General features: G+C 36.8%; 1 protein-coding gene across 2 annotated transcripts in view; it reads right to left on the reverse strand.

Moving 5' to 3' along the window:
- Positions 1–15,924, reverse strand: part of TET2 (tet methylcytosine dioxygenase 2) — a 125,065-nt gene that overhangs the window by 95,550 nt on the left and 13,591 nt on the right. The gene's annotated exons all lie outside the window — the stretch shown is intronic.

The following is a 15,924-nucleotide window of genomic DNA, read 5'->3' on the forward strand; positions in this document are numbered from 1 at the left end:
TGGTGTTTAGATTATCAGATCAACTTACAGACCTTCCAGAAACAAACAAATAGTTATGAGGAAATAGATATTTTTAAAAACCAAGACAGAAAACTCACATTAGAAGAAAACACTGAGTAAAAATAAAGCAGAAAAACCATATATAAGTTCTTGCATCTGAAACACAAAACATTTCTATTACATTGATACTTGCTGATACTCGACCACTCTGGTCAGAGACGGGGCTATAGCAGACCAGCGCGGTGGGCTCAAGACCTTACCTTCAAACAGCCAGTAGGGGATACGGTTTATTTTCATCCACTAAAACAGGAAACAAATTCTCTACGACAGAATCGCCATTCCTAATGTCCAGGCATTTTGGGGATCCTCTCTAGAAATTCCACATAGTGGAGGAGAGGAGAGGGGAAAAGAAGAGTGTGTGCCCTGATTTTAATGGTGCATCTGTCATTGCCTTTTTCTCCACACAAGGAATTTTAGGTGTGGGCGATTACTTTCATCAAGCTGACTGCAGGACAAAAGTTCTACCGGGAGCGAGGTTTTGAGCTGAATCTCAGAAGAAAGTTCTCTTCCATAACTCTCCTAAATCCATGAGCAAACTAAGGAAGCAGGCAGGTAGAGGAGATGACGAAAGTATAAACCCTCCCCAGGGTCTAATTCCGATGCTGACCCCCCATAACTGCATGATCTGGAGCCAACCACGGAAGGACAAGGAGTCCTATAAAAAGAGGAACTGTATCATATCTGTTCCAAACCGGATCTAAGGCTTTAGGGTTCTATGACTTAGATAATCTAATTTGATACAGATGGGACAAGTACATATATAGGAAAAAGGGGTATTGTACAAATGAATATGGTGTAAAACGTGAGCAAAATTACATCGGTAGAATTATCCCAATTTAAATACACTTATATGATAAAACTTTATATGAGTAATCCTTCAGTTGTAATATGTAACTGTAACTGATAGTCACAATGCTCATTATTGATTCCAAAGAAATTTTTACAACGTATATTCTATTCCTTTAGATTTGGAAATTTCCTATTATAGTGATGAAATGGATTTTTCAGAGTAATGAGGCTCCTCCATGGTTCATTTAGACTGAATTGCTAATTACATCCATTTATAACAGCCATAGATTAAGGATCAATAACTTGGTAGACTGTAAGTCTTTTCTTAAAAACTCCTTCATATCTTAACATTAACCTAGATACTTAAAAAATGAGTTCATTTTTTTCTACTTTTTGTGAAAATTATTAGGTGCATATTAACCCCATCTTCCCATTTCTTTAAGACAGATGGGAAGTAAAAAGAATGAACTTTTAAATCATTAATTATGATATAACTTATTTATAGTCCAAAGAATATCTTCATGCAAGGATGCTGTAAGTCATATGAGCTATATGAGTTGAAGTTTAAAGCCATTACATTAATAACATCAATACAAACACCAAAGGATCAATGAGAAAAATTCTAACGGGTGATGAGATGGCAAACTGTAATACTATACTATAAAACTGCCAACATTTGATCTACCACTATTTTTAAAAAGCAACATTACTTCAGTTACTATACTGTCTATATTTTTCATCCTAAAAATCCAAACAAGAAAATTTCATCAAATCTTATTTCCAATAAACAGGCAAAGGAAAGAGAGTGGAAAACTGCACAGATTTCCCCCAAATCCTAATTTTATCTTGTTCCTTAAAATGGAATATTACTGTGAAAATATTTCAGAACATATAGGAAAACTCCAGTTATATTTACCTAGATTGTTAAAGACAAATTACGTATTTTGTAAAACTGGAAGTGTCATTAACATGACACAAAATACTTCTATCATAAGGTATTCTTAAAAACAGTTTAGTAAATATCAAGACAAAATAATGATGATCCTCTTGCCGTGCACGAGTGATAATCGAAATATTTAACAGCTGGCATGTCAAAGCATGGAGGAGGGTCCCAAAGGCCACCTACAGGCCACAGGTTATTGTCTTAGCTGCAGGACCGTGGGGAGGGATCCACGCCAGCTTAGGGCGGCAGAGTTCTCTGGCAGCCTTGGAGACATTTCAGTAACCATCAGCACAGCCACACTATCCACACCTGCTGTGTATCAGCCCTGGCTATTCCCACGATTCCTAAATAAGGGCTAAATAAAGGCATTAAGCAATTGCTAGAAGTCTGCATATCTACCACTTGCTATTGGAGAAAATGTAACTATTAACTTTGGCAGGAGCTAGAAAGCAACATCATGGGTGAAATTTGACGGAAGAATTAAAAATGTAAGTAGGAAAGATTTTTTTTTAATTTTCAAAATTATACATGAAAATTACATAAAATAATTTTATGATATTATTAAAATTATTTAAAAATGAAAATATGAGGCTAAACTTTCAAGTAAACCTTCAAGGATGAAGAATTTAAATATATTTCTCCCTAAATGAAGAAGACATTAAGTATAAGAAGCTAAATTCAATGGATGAATAGAGTCATACAAATAAATGAGAAATCCAAATAGATATTTTAATAACAAAATTTTGACATGTTTTTCATAAAATTTCATATTAAACTGGACTTGCATATACTAAATTTCCTGGAGACGGTACACAACTATTACTACTTAGAAGTTGATTTCTTGTGAACAAGCATGTCATAATGTTGAAGAAATGGCAGCATAATTTAAAAATATCTGATGCTGTGTTACAGAAATGTAGGAGGTCTATGCAGAGCTGCACATTAAAAAAATGTTTTAAATCCTTTTTTATTTGCTAGATCTTCTAGGTGGAATATACAAACCTATAGAGAGCAGGAATTTGCTGTTGTTGTTGACTGTCCTCTTGTTGAAAGAGATTAAGGTCACCTAGCAACCTCTGTGTTGTAGAAACCAAAATAAAAGAAGAGCTGTTGTCTCTACCAGTCCTCCTAAAACGGAAAAGCGCGAGCAAGTAAAAAAGTACTATTTGTGCTGCAGTGCTTCGATACACATTTTTCATCACAACAAAGTAAAAATCATCAAGAAATACCCAAGAAAAAGAAACTCCTCTAAAAGCATATATATTGTGACTAAATCAAGACTTTACACACACAACCACACAGAAGGACAGACAGAGACAAAACATACACACACACTCCAGAAAAGAAAATAACTGAAGACCTGGCCAGAGAGCACACAGATCACAGCCTGGAGAGGGCACTGAATAATGGAAACTCTGTTAAGGGCTTTGAAGTATTCTAGGCAGAAATATAAATAAGCATAATAATGATGATTTGTAGAACCAGAGACTTTATTTTTAGACTACTTTTATAGAGGCAAACAAGGAATGAAAATTAAAGTAGGACAGGAGGTGTTAGGAAAGCAGCTTCAATACAGAGGAGTAAACATGAAGAATTGAGTTATAAAGAATGATAAAAGGGCAACGCAAATTAGAATGTGAAATACTGTCTGTGAAGGTGGGATAGAGAGAGGCAAGTGGTAGCAAATATTGATACTTCAGAAAGTTGTAGTTGTTTTCTTTTTTTTGGCATGCCATGATATTCCAGAGTGCAAAGAATAAGCTCTGAAATAAACACACAAAACTTAGCTCCCTAGTAAAACAAAGAAACTATATATTTTAAAACAAAAGAGCTCAATAATTATAGAACGTGTGTGAAAGTATCATAGTGGAAAAACAGGTATGTGAAAATATACATTTTCCTCCATGTATTAATGACTGAGGCTTTGGAATGTGGTGCAGTATTTTTAGACAGTGAAAGAATAAAATCGTCATTGAGCAAAATGTAGTTTAGGGGAAAAAAGGAGCCACTGACTAAATTTTCTCAAGATATTCTCAAGGATGTCTGGGAAAAGCCCTTCATGCCAAGCTGACTCGGGCTCCTGGGCCATGGAAATCAGTTCTGAATGTCCTGAGTCTTCCCTGACTGATGGGATGAGAAGCTAAATGCAAACTGGTACACCTAACTCCTTAGACTCGGAGTGAGAAGTGTCATTTCTAAGAAAGGGCAATGGTCAGCTGACCAGAAGGGCATGACTACTCCAACCTCCAAGAATGAACCAGTAACAGAAGAGACAGGAAGCAAACAAATGAACAACCATCCATATACGCATGTTATTTCAGCTCAGTAGCCATTAAAAGCCAGATACTCGGTATGCTAGAAAAACCTCTTTTCTTTTGAGAAATATGAGTAATAAAGAACCTAATACTGGGATAAACTTAATCAGGTCTCAGTAGGAATGCAGCGGCTTTACACTGCAGGCATTCTTATAGTGGGATGTCAATCTTCCCACCAACAAGTGCCACTTGGATGGCTTAACACCCTAGGTTTATGCCAGGTCAGTGTACACAGGCCATCTCCAGAGCCATGAATGAAGTCATGCTTTATCAGAAAGCAGGTCAGAGGTGACATAAATCATCTAAGTGGAACAGCTGACTGAAAATAAGTTTCTATTATAAGCAGACATTTCCTAAATGAAGAGGATATATACTCTTCATGTTTTGAGAAGTGATGAGCGGAGACATCCTCGCATAAACCAAACAAGCCTTTGTCATCTTCAGCTCTGAGAAGAGGCATGGAGTCTGCAGGTACGTGAACTCGGCTTGTAGCCTTCGACGTCCCATGGGCACGAGTCAATTAAATTGTGCCCACTGACTGCCTTCTAGACATCCCCTATCCCCTCCTCCTCCCACCATTTTATGAAGAACTGGTGCTAAGTGTTCACTGCAAATAAGGTTGTGGGTCAGTTAAGAACGAGATTAGGTTATTTTCCTTAACCTCAGGTTGGAAAACCAGGCGTCAAAAGACGACTTGAATTGAGAACACTATAGCTGCTGCCCATCAGAAAGAGAAGACACAATTTTATTATCTAGTTTATTTTCTCGGTATAAATGTAAGGGTTTTTTCAGGTTGCTTTACATTTTTTTAACTAATAAAATTTATTTTTAATAGCAGATTTAGGTTCACTCTAAATTTAGTGGAAAGTACAGGGAGTTGTCATATGCTTCTGTTCACACACATGCACAACCTCTCCCATCATCTTCCATTATTCCCACCAGAGTGTGCATTTATTACAACTGATGAACCTACATCGACACACTGTCACCCAAAGTTCGCAGTTTACATTAGGGCTCGCTCTGGGTGTTGTACATCCTATGAGTTGAACAGATGTATGACGTGTATCCACCATTGTAGTATATTACAGAATAGTTTCACTGCCCTAGAAATCCTCTGTACTCTGCCTATTCATCCCTTCCTACCCCCTAATCCCTGGAAACCACTAATCTTTTTTGCTGTCTCCATGGTTTTGCCTTTACCAGAATGTCATCCAATTGGAATCAAACAGTATGTAGTTCTGTATGCATGTAGTAATATGCATTTAAGGTTCCTCCATGTCTTTTCACGGCTTCATAGTTTCTTTTTAGTGTTGAATAATATTCCATTGTCTGAATACCATAGTTTATCTATCCTTTCACCTACTGAAAGGTATCTTGGTTGCTTTCAAGTTTTGGCAATTATGAAGAAAGCTGCTATAAACATCCATGTGCAGGTTTTTGTGTGGACTTAAGTCTTCAGCTCCTTTGGGCAGATACCAAGGAGTGTGATTGCTGGATTGTACAGTAAGAGTAAGTTTAACTTTGTGAGAAACTGCCAAACTTTCTTCCAAAGTGGCTGTACCACTTTGCATTACCACCAGCAATGAATGAAGAGTTTCTGTTGCTCCACATCCTCACTAGCACTTGGTGTGTCAGTGTTTTGGATTTTGGCCATTCCAATGGGTATGTAGTGGAATCTCACTGTTTTAATTTGCAATTCCCTAGTGACATATGATGTCATCTTTTCATATGCTTACTTGCCATCTGAATATCTTCTTTGGTGAGGTGTCTGTTCAGGTCTTTTGCTCATTTTTTAAATCAGGTTGTTCATTTTTTTATTCTTTTAAGAGTTTGAAGAGTTCTCTGTGTATTTTGGATAACAGTCCTTTATCAAATGTGTCTTTCACAAATATTTTCTCCCAGACTGTGGCTTACCTTCTCATTCTCTTGACGTTGACTTTAGCAGAGCAGAAGTTTTTAATTTTCATTATTACTTTCATGGATCATGTATTTAGTGTTGTATCTAAAGAGTTACCTTCACACTCAAGGTCACCTGGGTTTTCTCCTATGTTATCATCTAGGAGTTTTATAGTTCTGCATTTTACATTTAGACCTATGATCCATTTTGAGTTAATTTTTGTAAAGAGTGTGAGGTCTATGTCCAGATCTATTTGTTGCATGTGGATGTCTAGTTGTTTTGGCACTATTTGTGGAAAAGATTATCTTTGCTCCATTGCATTGCCTTTAGCTTTTGTCCAGGGCCAGTTGATGGTATTTATGTGGGTCTAGTTCTGGGCTTTCTATTCTGTTCCATTGATCCATTTGTCTATCCTTTCACCAGTACCACACTGTGCTGGTTGTTGTAGCTTTACAGTAAGATCTGAAGTTGGGTTGTGTCAATCCTCCAACTTTGTTCTTCTCTTTCAATACTGTGTTTTAATATTGGGTTTTCTGCCTCTCCATATAAACTTCAGAATCCGTCTGTCAATATTACAAAATAACTTGCTGGGATTTTGACTGAAATTGTGTTGGATTTATAGATCAATTTGGGAAGAACTGACATCTTGACAATATTGAGTCCTCCTATCCATGAACACAGACTATCTTTCATTTATTTAGTTCTTTTTCGATATCTTTCATTAGAGTTTTGTAGTTTTCCTCATATAGACCTTGTACATATTTTGTTAGATCTATACCGAAGTATCTTATTTTGGGAGACACTAATGTAAACGGTAATGTGTTTTCAATTTCAAATTCCACTTGTTGATTGCTGGTATATAGGAAAGTGATTGACTTTCATATATTAACCTTGTATCTGCAATCTTGCTATAACTGCTTCTTAGTTTTAGGAGTTTTTTGTCGATTACTTCAGATTTTCTACATAGAAGATCATGTCACCTGGGAACAAAGACAGTTTTATTTCTTTCTTCCTAATCTGTATACCTTTCACTGTTTTACTGCATTCGCTAGCACTTCCAGTACTATGTCAAAAAGCAGTAGTGAGAGGGGATGCCCTTGCCTTGATCCCCATCTTAGTGGGAAAACTTAAGGTTTCTTACCGTTAAGCATGATGTTAGCTGTAGGTGTAAGTGTGATGTTAGCTGTAGAAATCCCACTTCGTCGTGGTGTATAATTCTTTTTATACATTGTGGGATTGATTTGCTAAATATTTTGCTAAGGATTTCTTCATCTATGTTCCTGAGAGATTGGTCTATAGTTTTCTTGTCTTGTAAGGTCTTTGTCTGGTTTTGGTATTAGGGTAATGCTGGCCTCATAGAAGGGGTTAGAAAGTGTTCCCTCTGCTTCTATTCCCTGAAAGTGATTGTAGAGAACTGGTATAGTTTCTTCCTTAAATGTTTGGTAGAATTCACCAGTGAGCCCAATATGGTTATTCATATATGTTCTAGAGTTATAGAACAAATTGAGGTTCTGGGTGAAAATAGAATTAGCATACAAAGTTCATGTTTATAATAATTTTGTCAATGTGTATGTTGACAAGGAGATGTATGGTCTTTTCAAGTCATTGCTACCTACTATTAAGAAATGATATACACTATTTTTATAGGCATGGGTAAAATGTTTTATATTTCCATGTATACATCTACCCTCAGTCAATATTTTATTAAATTGAAGTCCTGAAGAAGTCTCAAGATTTTTCCTAACCAGTATTAATATCTGTTAAATTATAATCCTGTTTATACTTCAGTTTAAGAGGAGTTCTCCTAAGGATATTAGCCTGATTTCAAAGATGTTTTAATTTACCATGTAATTAATATCTGAATAAATGGGCTTTTGCATTCTCTGAGTAGTAGAGAAAATAAATCAGTGAATTTTTTTGAATTTCTTAGTCTCATCAACTTTGCATTCTTGCAGCAAATCTGTCATATTCAAAACTAGACTTTATTTCCTTTACTTACTAAAATGACTCAGTGTTATCTCAAGTTTTTCAATAAGCTTGAATTTTTCTTATAAGATTATTCCAGGAACTTATCACTTTAGTAAATTGTACACCGTAAATAGCAATTTTATGCACATTTTCCTTTAGGGATTAAAGATAGGTAAACTTTTTTTTGTGAAGAAGATTGGCCCTGAGCTAACATCTGCCAATCCTCCTCTTTTTGCCGAGGAAGACTGGCCCTGGGCTAATATCCATGCCCATCTTCCTCCACTTTATATGGGACACCACCACAGCATGGCTTGCCAAGCAGTGCGTTGGAGTGCGCCCGGGATCCGAACTGGCGAACCCCAGGCTGCAGCGGAGCGCGTGCGCTTAACCGCTTGCGCCACCGGGCCAGCCCCAAGATAAGTAAACTTTTAATCCTTGGTATTGGCGTGCAGGAGTGAACCTCCTCTTAAGAACAACATCTATATTCTTAAGTGGTCTGAGAAGCAGGATTTGTTGTCACATCATCTACTCTCTGATGGAATATTTAAAGTTTGGTTTATGGAAATGAGACCAAAGTAACTTTGATCTCCGCTCTGTCAGAAAAGCAATATCATTGCATAACAAGATAACAGCATAGCCAACTTAGAAAAAACTGTTAATTGCCCCTACCAATTTCATTACCAAAAATATATCATCTACTAGAACACTTCTGATGAATACATTTTCCCTCAGTGAAAGATTTCCTTTTAAGTTTTGCAAAGAGTTAATCAGTTTCACATCTTAAGGCCACTAATATAATCACATTATGAGAAATATTGGAGAAAGTATAAAGACAATCTATACGAAACCCTGAATTCAACCTTCATAGTTCTGAAATATTTCTCATAAATACACAGGCATTTGAATGTAATACTATTTTTTTCCTTAAAAGGAAATAACAAGGTCACTTACAAAATACAATGAAACAAATATTTATTTAACATCTGCAATATGCTGCAAGTAGTCATATATAATATATATCTACTATGCTGAATTTGAAGTTCAGTGAAATTTCAGAAAATGTTATCTTGTCCAAGTCTTTCATTTTACAGATGAGGAAATGGTAAGCTTCCTGCCTAGCATCACATGAAAAGTCAAAGATCTCATTTAAAGTCAATAATGCCCTTCTGCAATACCAAATATGTACTAATCCTGTTTGGCCTGTCTGAGAAATGTATGTTACAGACATATGAAGGAGATGATAAGCCTTGGAAGAAGATTAGAAAACAGACTTCCAAAACAGGTAAAGACAAGCATACAAAAATGAATAATGCAATCTGGAAGAAAGAGCCCAGTCTATTTCTATAGGTTTCTCTCCAGGTATGAATGCTGCCTCTCCTTTTTCAACATCCCAGGTACCACACTGTACTTTCCACCGTAAATGGGCAGACATAACACTGGCAGCAAAGACCAGAATCCTTTATCAAGAAGCAGTGTAGCTCAAGAGCTCACCTTGGTAGCACCAGCGTGCAATTTGAGGATTTCAAAAGATGCCTCAGTAAGTTATCCTATTTATCTGAAGAAGATTTTTTTTGACCTCTGATTTTTTTTTCTTATTCTCACATTCCTACCACTTTTTAAAATAATGAGGGACTACTAACTTCTGTTATCTGCTTATATGGTTACATATTATTAGGTCAATAAAAGATATTAAACTGACAAATCAATTCTCTGATTTCAGAAAGTTCTCTATATTCAGAAGAAAAGTAAAGAAAGAACTACTTTATCAATTTGTACTTCATTTCAGTAGCATTGAGTAGAGTATGCATCATGATGGGTTTTTTATGTTACTAAATCTTTGGAATGAGAATTCTCTAAAAGTATTGGTCACCATTCAACAAACATCGATTGTGCATTTACAGTGTCCCAGGCACTGGGCTAGACATTGGAGATAACACTTTAAACAACACAAAAGTAGAGCTCCCATCATGGAGCTTACAAATCAAACACAAATTCTGCTGGATTGGGAGCCGTTAATAATAAAAACAATAACAGCAGCAAGAAAAATGCACTCAAAACACTATGGATTTATTTTAGCCATTTTTAAAATGAATAAAGAAGGTATTTCAAAAGCAGTGGAAAACTTGCATATGAAGAATCATCTATTATTTTCCACTACGAAATAAATGCCAAGGACATTCGAACTCAGAACTAAGGAACTAGCAGAATGATATTATCTCATCACGTTAGTAGATACTAAGAGATACTGGAAACAGTGCTATTTCTCCTGCCCAGGAGGAAGTCAGGAGCCACACAACCGAAGAAAGGAGGCAGAAGGAAGACACAGGTGGTGCTCATCCTTCAGGAGGCCTGAGCTCCAAAAGCCTATTTATAATATAGTCAGTTGTCCAAAACTTAAAGTAGTTTTGCAAATCATGTTTACATTTTGAAGTAGCAACAAGTCTTTTAAACACACAATGTAACTGAAATACTATCCAATTATAATAACATCAGAAAACAGTACAGTTGCCAATACTATGGTATTTTGGCTACAAATGTTTCCTTGGCCCAGAAGCTCCTGGGAGATTGTCTCAGCTACACCATGTGCATCCGAAAGCCTAATTTCACCTCTGTGTGCTCAACAGATGTTTTATCTACCTTTAATTTCTGATGGGGAGGAAAAGGAGAGAAAACATAACACTGGTAGCCTTAAAGAGAAAAGCAGTAAAAATAAGATTATATCATTGCTATTTTTTTTTCACTCACACATTTGCCAAATATTTATTGAGAGCTACCATGTGCTATGTACTGAGCTACATGTTGGTGACCCAACAATGCCTCCTTCTCAGAGAACTCACATCTGGTGGGAGGAACAGACAATAAACAAATTTTTTTTAAAAAAAACATAGAAAAAAACAAATAAATACAGTGCCAAGTGATGATAAGCCTTATGAAAGAAAACAAGGTGAGATAAAGAGCGGCAGCTCCGTTAGACACAAGAGTTATGGAATGTGTCCCTGGAGAAGGAACCCTCCAGGCAGGATCAGAGGAAGAGAAGAAGCACCACATGAGGAGGTCTGCAGGAAGAGCGTTCCAGGAAGAGGGCGCAGCAAGTGCAAGCCTGGAGGAAAGAGGAGGCTCATCGTGGTGCCAGGACAGCAAGAGAACCATGGAGATCTGAGTGAGGAGAAGAGTGGTGAGAAACGGAATCAGAAAGGGGAACGGTGGCCGGATCCCCCGAGCCCTTGTAGGCCATGGAAAGGACCTTGGCTTTCACTGCGAGTTAAATGAGGATCCATCGATGGTTTCAAGCAGAAGAGAGGCATGATTTGACTTAATTTGTAAATGATCACTTGAATTTCTGGGTTTGGGTAAAAGACCATGGTGAGGTTAGGTAGGGAGAGCAAAACCACAGGCAGAGAGACTCACTAGGAGGTTATCACAAATTCAAAAGGAGATGTGAAGGTGGTGTGGAAAAGTGTGGAATGGAGGGACGCTAGGAAGTGGTCCATTCTGGACATATTTCAAAGGCAGAGTGAGCAGATTTTGTGGAGGGAGGGGGTATTTTTGTCCCTCTGTTGTTTCTAGGGTTCCCTTCATTCCCTGAAGTGAGGGAAGTGGGGCTCTCAGAAAAAGACTCTACGTCCTTATGGATTCTGCATTTATTTTTAAAGAATGCTGAGCAGTGCAAAATGGTGAACTTTAAGTTTTATCTCCTTTTCTTACTTTCTAGTACCAGTTACTGAGCAGCAAAATAGGTAAAAGATATGAAGATGAGCAAAGTATCTTCAAAGGTCCAGAGATCAGATGGTCAGTCAACCTTGGCTCTGACCAGGAAGCACCTCTACTGACACGCACTGTCACTGATGGTGCTCGTGGACTATAGGACTGAAGTTTGACAGGGGACTCTGAGGGCTGGGCAACAGCCACACACACCAAGCTTTGAAAACTCATCAGTAATGGACTCTAGCCTATTATTATTATTTTGAAAAGGAGTGTAAATAAAGTACCAGTGAAATACCAGTATAAATTTACCAGTATAAATACATGTATACATTATCTATGTACACAGAATACATATAGTGTACACACACACATTTTTTTAAGGCTGGTTGCATTGTTTCTTAGAGATAGTTAAGATAAAACTTAACTTTCTTTGTTTCTCTAATTTTCCTATAAAATTTAATAAATTCCATAGGATTTGAGCTGCAAAACTGTCCTTCATTAAAAAGAATCAATCAGAGGACATAAGATTTCTTGGAAATTAAAATTCAATCAACATAAAAAAATTAAGAGAATTGGGAAAATAAAATATAGAGAGAAAACAGATGGAAAATATGAGATGGAATTTAATAAGGAAGAAAAATAAATTGAGGAGGTTGACTGTACAATTAACATGAGTTCCATAAAGATAGTGAAGAAAAAAATGGAGGGGAAGAAATAACAAAGTTGGAATAGAAGAAAAGCCCCCGAAGTGGAATAAGGTGTTTGTTTCCAGCTCCTAGAGGATCACTTAGTGCAAGAAGGTGCATTTCAAAAGAGCCCCACCTAGCCACACTGGACTGAGAGTTTCCTGTTGTGAGCTTTTAATTTTCCAGTGGAATTTCAGAGCTGAAAAGATAAAGATCCTAATAAGCATTTAAATAAAAAAAAAAAGTTATCTAAAAAAGATGGAATCAAATTAGTATCAGATATCTTGTAAGCAACACTGGATAAAAGACAGCAATATACTAATGTCTCCCAAGCTCTGAGGGAAAATTACTTTGAACCCAGGATTATATATACAATAATTTATCAATTAACTCTGAGAAAAAATTTAAGACATTTTGGACGTACAAGGACTCAGTTTGCCTCCTACACACATTTCTAAAAAAAACAAAACCCGTGTTTGACAGTAAAAAGAATCAAATATGGAGAAAGACATGGGACTAAAGTAATAGTGGACCTAACCAGGAGAATGACGAAAAGAAGAGAAAAATCAGAGAGCACAGAGAAGAATGAATTTAAGAAGGTATATTTCATTCACCAAGGGGTATAATTAAGAAATTTGAAAAATCATTGCAATATGATAAAAACATATGTTTCTTCTACCAAGAAGAACAAAAAAAAAGAGATTAGAATTTTCAATAAAAATAAAAGGTCACAGGAAAATCTAAGTCCAAATGTGAAAGAAACTAAAATACGGCACAATTTTGAGGAATTTAAGAAAATGGAATCCATTTACCTTGATGCTTAAAATATTATCCTTGAACAAACCAAGTTTTAGTGCTATGGGATCATTGTTTCCTTCTCTACATGTTCAACCAGACCACTTAGTGTCATAGTGGATTCTATTTATTATAATCATAATATTGTAAATGATGTTTTGTTTTTTCAACTAGCCTTGAGCAACAAACAAAGCACAGGAGAAACAGCTATAGATACAGAACAGAATATAAATATTATAAACTGAGCAATATAGAACAATGGTATAGAATACAGAAGTTGGTAGAAGGCAGGGGAGAAAAAATAGATGGAAATAAGGAATACTAATTTTCACGTCTTGCATGGGGGGAAGTCAGGAAGGTATGGTCTGACACTGATAATTTTGAACATTAAATGTGTTATTGTAGAAGAGAAAAATAAAGACATACATTTACTTGTATTATTTAAAATCATTTGTTTTTGTTGTTACCATGTACCTGTATTTTACGAAAAGTCACTGTAGAAACTAACCAATCAAACATCTCCCTTTTGTGATCCTTATTTCCCAGAAATGATAGTTCAGACTTAGGATGGTACTCAAGAATATTTCCAACCTACAGGTGGCAACCAGTCTATCAGGAAGTAAGCATGTGTGTATGTTGAGGGTCCCCTGTGCACTGGGTTGCATGCTCATTATTGTGGGGGATTAAACAGACATACAAGATGTGACCCTGGCTCTCAAGGAAGCTTCAATCTTGATGACAGAAAGTTGCTGACACATACATAGCTGATAATATTTTAAACTGTTAACTAAGTGGGAGACACTCCAAAACGTCTTTCACATGGGGCCCAAATCCCATGACACCACCATGTAAGGAATTTTCCTTCTCACGAGAAGCTCCTGGGATTAGCACAAGACTATCATCTATCTTTAAGCAAGGTCTGCCAAAGCATCTGTTCTCATTCCTAAAAACAGGATATGAAACAGTGTAAGAATAAGTAACATCTACAATCAGTAGTAGTTTTTAAATCTTGCAGGCTATCATTTTGTATGTCTATGGACAACCTTGTATCCTTTCATTGTACCTAATCAAGACAATAAAACATGATTACAAACAGACGACACCATGGGCTCATAATTTGTATCCTCATTGACCCAATGAAAGGGATAGAAATAATCTTTCTTCTCCTCCCACTAGAGGCATTCTTCAGAGACTATGCTGTCAGACTGGTGCAATCTCTGTCAGGCCTCATGTTGAGAAAGCTATGTCCAGTCTAGTGCCCAGGACCATTCAGGCAATTGAGGAATCACACCTTCAAGCAGAGGGCTGGAAGCATCCTGGGAAATTCCTCACTTGACCAGTCTGTGAGTCCTACAATTTCCATCTCATTATGATTTTAAAAAATCACAGTATTGATTCTTTCCTATGAGTCTATATATTCCACAAGGGCAAAGACGATGGCTCTCTCCTTTCCTAAGACATAGATGCTCAACATCTTGTTGAGGAGTGAAAAAATATTTATTCAATTGTTGCAATTTTGCCCAAAAAAATGCAAGAAATATTATTTAACTCATCTGACCCTCTCGGCAGCATGTGAGATAAGAATGATTCCCATTTTACAGACGCAGAAGCAGATACAGAGAGGCTAAAGCTACTACACTGAGCAAGAAAATCCACGGCTTATAAGAAGGAAAGGGAGGATTCAAAACTAGATCTTTCTAACTCCAAAGACCAGACTGCCTGATGGCATCTAGCTGTTTAGGAGTTGACTTTGATCCATCAGAAATAAGGAGGCAAGGCAGATTCCTCTGAGAGAAAAATATGGTAAAAAACAGAAATAACTGGAAGAGGATGTGAAAGAAACATCATAGAAGTGAGAACACCCAGGAGGGTGAAATTACAGTCACAAAGGAATGGAGTGAAAAGAGAATAGGGTGAGGAGAGCAGAAATGGGAAGGGGCAAAGCAAATGGACACAGCAAATGTCCTATAGGGGTTACCGATAAATTGGCAAATAGGGAGATGTTTGAGATAACTCAAACTTTACAGGGAAGGTATTTAACCCTATGTCCTGGTTATTCCTCAGTAAAGTGAGGATAATAATAGCACCAACAAAAATAGAGGTGATGTGAGAATTAAATAAGATAACCCCTGGAAAGTGCCTTGCTTGCTGCTTAACCCAGTGTGAGAACTGAGTCAATACTGGCTATGATTAGAGTGATAAATAACCTATATGCAATTTGAGGCAGCTGTCTTTCCCTTCTCATACCTCCATTTTCTCATTTGTAAATGCAACAGACAGGTTACAGGGTCTCTAAGCCCTTTTCTTTCAGCCAATAACAATCTATGATTCCAGGTGTTGAAAATGAACTACACTGTTGCAAATCTGATGGAAGATGTATTGAAATGTTGAGGTACAGGTGGTGGGAATCCAGGTGGCAGCATCTCATAAGCAGTTGGAAACATCTCTAGTTTATACAGCTAGATCTAAAATATAAACACACACACATACATGCACACATGTACACGCACACACATACACATGCACACACACATACATGCATAACACACACACACATGCACACAGAATTAAACCCACAGTCCAGAAAAAACTGTCAAACATTCAAAGGAAGGTGGATGAAAAAGTCTTTGACAATTTGTTACAAGTAGGAAAGAGAGTTTGAAACAGATCTTTAAAATGTTCATAATTTGTGATAGGGCATTTATTCATTGAAAACTATATTCTCCTTTTTTTACATGTTTCCCTTTCACTGTTTCAGGATCTTTT

The sequence above is a fragment of the Ceratotherium simum genome, chromosome 12 (genome assembly GCF_057802395.1).
Source record: "Ceratotherium simum simum isolate JZ-2026a chromosome 12, ASM5780239v1, whole genome shotgun sequence".
In the NCBI taxonomy this organism is placed as follows: Eukaryota; Metazoa; Chordata; class Mammalia; order Perissodactyla; family Rhinocerotidae; genus Ceratotherium; species Ceratotherium simum.